This window comes from Phocoena phocoena, chromosome 4 (assembly GCF_963924675.1).
Source record: "Phocoena phocoena chromosome 4, mPhoPho1.1, whole genome shotgun sequence".
NCBI classification, from domain to species: Eukaryota; Metazoa; Chordata; class Mammalia; order Artiodactyla; family Phocoenidae; genus Phocoena; species Phocoena phocoena.
Window position 1 is genome coordinate 110,763,689 of NC_089222.1, and position 8,125 is coordinate 110,771,813.

The 8,125-nt window shown below is 36.8% G+C and overlaps 1 pseudogene; it reads left to right on the forward strand.

Annotated features, from left to right (window-relative positions):
- The first annotated feature begins 1,998 nt into the window (after window positions 1-1,998).
- LOC136122074 (small nuclear ribonucleoprotein Sm D1 pseudogene) lies at window positions 1,999-2,693 on the forward strand (annotated as a pseudogene).
- The last annotated feature ends 5,432 nt before the right edge of the window (window positions 2,694-8,125 follow it).

Below are 8,125 nucleotides of genomic sequence, written 5' to 3' on the forward strand. Positions count from 1 at the left end.
CTGATTTTATGTTTATCATAGGTAGTATTTAGAGCTTATTATCATTGGCAGATTTGTTTATTGATTTGGTTGCTCTCTTCTTTCTTTCATTTTTTTTAATACTTTTTTTATTTTTTTACTTTAACAATTAAAAAAATTATTTTAATAACTTTATTTTATTTTGTTCTTTATTTCTTTTTTCTCACTTTTCTTCTGAGCCATGTGGCTGACAGGGTTATGGTGCTCCAGCCAGAGGTCAGGCCTAAGCCTCTGAGATGGGAGAGTCGATTTCAGTACACTGGCCCACCAGAGACCTCCTGGCCCTATGTAATATCAATCAGCAAGAGCTCTCCCAGAGATCTCTGTCTCAAAGCTAAGACCCAGATCCACTAAAGGACCAGAAATCTCCAGTGCTGGACACCCCATGCCAAGCAACTAGCAAGCCAGGAACACAACCCCACCCATTACCAGAGAGGTTGCCTAAAATCATAATAAGTTCACAGAAACACCAAAACACACCACCAGATGCGGGCCTACCCACGAGAAAGACAAGATATATCCTCATTCACCATAACACAGCAACAGACCTCTCCACCAGGAAGCATACACAACCCACTGAACCAACGTTGCCCAAAGGGGTCAGACACCAAAAACAATGGGAACTATGAACCTGAAGCCTGAAAAAGGAGACCCTGCGGCCTGAGAAAAGGAGACCCCAAGTACAGTAAGTTAAGCAAAATGAGAATACAGCGAAATAAGCAGCTGATGAAGGAGCAAGGTAAAAAACCCACCAGACCAAACAAATGAAGAGGAAATAGGCAGTCTACCTGAAAAAGAATTCAGAGTAATAATAGTAAAGATGATCCAAAATCTTGGAAAGAGAATGGAGAAAATACAAGAAACGTTTAACAAGAACCTAGAAGAACTAAAGAGCAAACAATGATGAACAACACAATATAAATGAAATTAAAACTCTTTGAAGGAATCAATAGCAGAATAACTGAGGCAGAAGAACAGTAAGTGACCTGGAAGATAAAATAGCAGAAATAACTACAACAGAGCATAATAAAGAAAAAAGAATGAAAAGAATTTAGGACTGCCTCAGAGACCTCAGGTACAACATTAAATACACAAACATTCAAATTATAAGGGTCCCAGAAGAGGAAGAGAAAAAGAAAGGGACTGAGAAAATATGTGAAGAGACTACAGTTGAAAACTTCCCTAACATGGGAAAGGAAATAATCTATCAAGTCCAGGAAGCACAGAGAGTCCCATACAGGATAAATCCAAGGAGAAACATGGGAAGACACATACTGATTGAAATTTCAAAAATTAACTACAGAGAAAAAATGTTAAAAGCAGTAAGGGAAAAGCAACAAATAACATACAAGGAATCCCTATCAGTTTAACAGCTGATTTTTCAGCAGAAACTGCAAGCAAGTAGGGTGTGACAGGTCATATTTAAAGCGATGAAAGGGAAAAACCTACAAACCAAGATTACTCTACCCAGCAAGAAATTCATTCAGATTCGATAGAGAGATTAAAACCTTTACAGAAAAGCTAAGAGAAGTCAGAACCACAAAACCAGTTTTACAACAAATGCTAAAGGAACTTCTCTAGGCAGGAACACAAGACAAGGAAAAGACCTACAATAACAAACCCAAAACAATTAAGAAAACATTAATAGGAACATACATATCGATAATTACCTTAAATGTAAATGGATTAAATGCTCCAACCAAAAGACATACACTGGCTGAATGGACAGAAAAACAAGACCCATATATATGCTATCTTCAAGAGACCCACTTCAGACCTATGGACACATACAGACTGAAAGTGAGGGGATGGAAAAATATATTCCATGCAAATGGAAATCAAAAGAAAGCTGGAGTAGCAATTCTCATATCAGAAAAAAAATAGACTTTAAAATAAAGACTATTGATATTCATAGCCAGTCGGCGCTCGGTTGTTGGGTTTTGTGTACTATCGGGCCAAAAGGATGACGGCGCCGCTAGGATGAAGCTCGTGAGAATTTTGATGAGATTGAGTCACGTAACTGTAACCATTGAATTAAAGAATGGAACACAGGTCCATGGAACAATCACAGGTGTAGATGTCAGCATGAATACACATCTTTTTTTTTTTTTTTTGCAGTACGCAGGCCTCTCACTGTTGTGGCCTCTCCCATTGCAGGGCACAGGCTCCGGGCGCACAGGCTCAGTGGCCATGGCTCACGGGCCCAGCCACTCTGCGGCATGTGGGATCTTCCCAGACCGAGGCACGAAACCGTATCCCCTGCATCGGCAGGCAGATTCTCAAACACTGCACCACCAGGGAAGCCTATGAATACACATCTTAAAGCTGTGAAAATGACCCTGAAGAACAAAAAACCTGTATAGCTGGAAACACTGAGTATTCGAGGAAATAACATTTGATATTTTATTCTGCCAGACAGGTTACCTCTAGATACACTTGTCGTGGATGTTGAACCAAAGGTGAAGTCTAAGAAAAGGGAAGCTGTTACAGGAAGAGGCTGAGGACGAGGAAGAGGATGTGGCCGAGGCAGAGGAAGAGGGGGTCCTAGGCGACAATATCTCTCAAGACTACTATTTCAAAGTAATGAAGAAGAAGAAGACGTGGCAGAGGAAGACTACATGGCTAAGTTAGAAGATGGTGGAGTCCTAAGCAAATTGTGTCTCTCAAGATTATGATTTTAAAGTGATCGATGCCATGGCTGCTTTTTGTACAGGATTTGTTTGTTTGTGGCAGTTTTTAATAAACATAAATACAGGAAAAAATAAATAAATAAATAAAATAAAGACTATTACAAGAGACAAAGAAGGACATTACATAATGATCAAGGGATCAAGCCAAGAAGAGGATATAACAATTGTAAATATTTATGCACCCAACATAGGAGCACCACAATACATAAGGCAAATGCTAACAGCCATAAAAGGGGAAATTGACAGTAACACAATCATAGTAGGGGACTCCAGCACCTCACTTTCACCAATAGACAGATCAACCAAAAAGAAAATAAATAAGGAAACACAAGCTTTAAATGATACATTATACAAGATGGATTTAATTAATATTTATAGGGTATTCCATCCAAAAACAACAGAATACACTTTCTTCTCAAGTGCTTATGGAACATTCTACAGAGGACATCATATCTTGGTTCACAAAGAAAGCCTTGATAAATTTAAGAAAATTGAAATTATAACAAATATCTTTTGCAACCACAATGCTATGAGACTAGATATCAATTACAGGAAATACCTGTAAAAAATAAAAACACATGGAGGCTAAACAACAAGGAAGAAATAGAAAATATAAATAGACCAATCACAGGCACTGAAATTAAAATTGTGATTAAAATTCTTCCAACATCAAAAAGCCCAGGACTAGATGGCTTCACAGGGTAATTTTATTAAACATATAGAGCAGAGTTAACAACTATACTTCTCAAACTCCTGCAAAATATAGCAGAGGGGGGAACACTCCAAAACTCACTCTACAAGGCCACTATCACCCTGATAGCAAAACCAGAGAAAGGTGCAACCAAAAAAGAAAACTACAGGCCAATATCACTGATGAACATAGATGTAAAAATTCTCAACCAAATACTATCTAACAGAATTCAACAGCACATTAAAAGGATCATACACCATGATCAAGTGGGGTTTATCCCAAGAATGCAAGGATTCTTCAATATATGCAAATAAATCACTGTGATACACCATATTAACAAACTGAAGGATAAAAACCATGTGATCATCTCAATAGACGCAGAAAAAGCTTTCGACAAAAGTCAACACTGATTTACAATAAAAACTCTCCAGAAAGTAGGCATAGAGGGAATATACCTCAACATAATAAAGGTCATATATGGCAAACACACAGCCAACATCATTCCCAATGGTGAAAAACTGAAACCATTTCCACTAAGATCAGGAAGAAGACAAGGTTGCCCACTCTCACCAATATTATTCAACATAATTTTGGGAGTTTTAGCCACAGCAATCAGAGACGAAAAAGAAATAAAAGCAATCCAAATCAGAAAAGAAGAAGCAAAACTGTCATTCTTTGCAGATGACATGATTCTGTACATAGAGAATGCTAAAGATGCTATCAGAAAACTACTAGAGTTAATCAATGAATTTGGTATAGTTGTAGGATACAAATTTAATGCACAGAAATTTCTTGCATTCCTTTACAGTGATGATGAAAAATCTGAAAGAGAAATTAAGGAAACACTCCCATTTACCATTGCAACAAAAAGAATAAAATACCTAGGAATCAAACTACCTAAGGAGACAAAAGACCTGTATGCAGAAAACTATAAGACACTGATGAAAGAAATTAAGGCTGATACAAACAAATGGAGAGATATACGATGTTCTTGTATTGGAAGAATCAACATTGTGAAAATGACTCTACTACCCAAAGCAATCTACAGATTAAATGCAATTCTTAGCAAACTACCAATGGCATTTTTCACAGAACTAGAACAAAAAATTGCACAATGTGTATGGAAACACAAAAGACCCTGAATAGCCAAAGCAATCTTGAGAAAGAAAAACAGAGCTGGAGGAATCATTCTCCCGAACTTCAGACTATACTACAAAGCTGCAGTAATCAAGACAGTATGGTACTGGAAAAAAACAGAAATATAGATCAATGGAAGAGGATAGAAAGCCCAGAGATAAACCCACACACATATGATCACCTTATCTTTGATAAAGAAGGCAAGAATATACAGTGGAGAAAAGACGGCCTCTGCAATAAGTGGTGCTGGGAAAACTGGACAGCTACATTTAAAAGAATGAAATTAGAACATTCCCTAACACCATACACAAAAATAAACTCAAAATGGATTAAAGACCTAAATGTAAGGTCAGACACTATCAAACTCTTAGAGGAAAACATAGGTAGAGCACTCTATGACATAAATTCCAGCAAGATCCTTTTTGACCCACCTCCTAGAGAAATGGAAATAAAAACAAAATAAACAAATGGGACCTCATGCAACTTAAAAGCTTTTGCACACCAAAGGAAACCATAAACAATACAAAAAGAGAACCCATAGAATGGGAGAAAATATTTCCAAGTGATTCATTGACAAACGATTAATCTCCAAAATATACAAGCAGCTCATGCAGCTCAATATCAAATAAACAAAAACCCAATATAAAAATGGCAAGAAGATCTAAATAGACATTTCTCCAAAGAAGATATACAGATTGCCAACAAATACATGAAAGGATGCTCAACATCACTAATCATTAGAGAATGAAAATCAAAACTACAGTGAGGTGTCACCTCACACCTGTCAGAATGGCCATCCTCAAAAAATCTACAAACAATAAATGCTAGAGAGTGTGTCATGCATGTGAACCCTCTTGCACTGTTGGTGGGAATATAAATTGATACAGCCACTATGGAAAACAGTATGGAGGTTCCTTAAAAAACTAATAATAGGGCTTCCCTAGTGGCACAGTGGTTGAGCGTCCGCCTGCCGATGCAGGGGACACGGGTTTGTGCCCCGGTCCAGGAAGATCCCACATGCCGTGGAGTGGCTGGGCCCGTGAACCATGGCCACTGAGTCTGCATGTCCAGAGCCTGTGCTCTGCAACGGGAGAGGTCACAACAGTGAGAGGTCCACGTACCACAAAAACATAAAAATAAAAATAAAAACTACAAGTAGAACTACCATATGACCCAGCAATACCTCTACTGAGCATATACTCTGAGCAAACCATAATTCAAAAAGAGTCATGTACCACAATGTTCATTGCAGCTCTATTTGCAATAGCCAGGACATGGAAGCAACCTAAGTATCCATCAACAGATGAATGGAGAAAGAAGATGTGGCACATATATAAAGCGGAATATTACTCAGCCATGAAAAGAAATGGAGTTATTTGTAGTGAGGTGGATGGACCTAGATACTGTCATACAGAGTGAAGTAAGTCAGAAAGAGAAAAATAAATACTGTATGCTAACACATATATATGGACTCTAAAAATAATAATAATCGTTTTGAAGAACCTAGGGGCAGGACAGGAATAAAGACGCAGATGTAAAGAATGGACTTGAGGACATGGGGAGTGGGAAGGATAAGCTGGGACGAAGTGAGAGAGTGGCATGGACATACATACACTATCAAATGTAAAATAGATAGCTAGTGGGAATCAGTGGCATAGCACAGGGAGGTCAGCTTAGTGCTTTGTGACCACCTAGAGGGGTGGGATAGGGAGGGTGGGAGGGAGATGCAAGAGGGAGGGGATATGGGGATATACGTATATGTATAGCTGATTCACTTTGTTATACAGCAGAAACTAACACAAAATTGTAAAGCAATTATACTTCAATAAAGATGTTAAAAAAGTAGCTACTTTGCTGTGGCTGAAATAGAAGGGCAGATCTTGAGCCTGTCTGCTCTGTTTCCTCTTTAATTCTCTGCCTGGCAGCTGAGGCATTCTGAATTGCTCAAGAGACATCGTTTAAAAACCAGTGCTCTAAGTCTTCCCCCGCATTTTCTAATAGCCTTATGCTATCTGTTTCTTCAATTTCCTTTATATTATCACAAAGGACAAAGAACTCTTAAAGTGTTTCTGTCTAATTCAAATGTAAAGGGACTAAGACATAAAAATGCTTATCTTATGTATTGACTAAAATCTATTCTTTGGTTTAAATTATCATAATTAATTATATATCCATATATATATTTATCTTAACACTTTTTCTGTAGGCTAGGTAATTTTATCTTGCATAGAAAAATCTATCACTTTGAGCATTTTTTCTCAATTGGTCACCATCTTATAATTTTTTAAGCATGTATTATGTCTGGAGGCAAATTTTAAAATATCTCAACATAACTTTCTCTGTCAGTATGCAGAAAAGTAATGTTTTTCCAAGATTGGAAAATATTATTCCCTCCATTCTGAGGTGTTCTTCTTAGGAAATAACAAAGTCTCCAGCAACATAAGGATTCATTATTTATTTTCATCTACAATGAGGAGGGAATGCTAACAAACAGGGAAGTCTGAAACTTGCATCCCATCATAGCTTTAAAATTCAAGCATGGTGCTTTACACAGCCCCATAAGTAGACATCATGGTTCAGGAGAGCAAATGTTCTCATAACACTTTACCATTCATAAGTGCTCTGTTTACATTGTCCAATTTTACCTTAAACATAACCTTTTGATATAAATTGGAAAGACATTAATATTTCAATCTGAGGGATAATGAAATTGAAGTCCAGACAGTTTAAATGACATGCTTAAAACCATTTACCTGCTAAGGGATAACACTTAGGTGACCTAAATCCTCCTTGTTCTTTTTACTGCAGCATCCTGCCAATTATGTGTCACACGTTCAGCTAAAATTAGGTGAGCTTTCAAAGTCACAAAAGGAGAAGGTGATTAAGTATAATTTTGAATAGACCATGTAAGGAAAAGACATTTTTTTACTTTGTTAAAAACAAGGCTAGCTGATTGAGATTAAGAATGTGCATAAGAATAGAAAGCTGACTTCATTAATAATATCAAGTAATTATATTAGATAAATATTTTTTCTTGAAAAAAGGCTTTTTACCAGAGCTTTGTACAAAAAGCTATGTATCTAGAAAACAAACTTATGGCTACCAAAGGGGAAAGGAGGGGAGGGATAAATTAGATGGTTTAGATTAACAGATAAAAGCTACCATATATAAAACAGATAACCAAGAAGGTCCTACTGTATAGCACAAGAAACTATACTCAATATTTTTTTTTAATTGAAGTACAGTTGAGTTACAATGTATTAATTTCAGATGTACAGCAAAGTGATTCAGTTACACACACACACATATATATATATATATATCTTTTTCAGATTCTTTTTCATTACAGGTTATTATAAGATATTGAATATAGTTCCCTGTGCTATACAGCAGGACCTTGCTGGTTACCTGTTTTGTATATAGTAGCTTGTATCTGTTAATCCCAAACTCCTTATTTATTCCTCCCCCATTTTCTCCTTAGGTAACTATGAGTTTGTTTTCTATGTCTGTGGGTCTATTTCTGTTTTGTAAATAAGTTCAGTTGTATCATTCTTTTAGATTCCACATGTAAGTGATATCAGATAATATT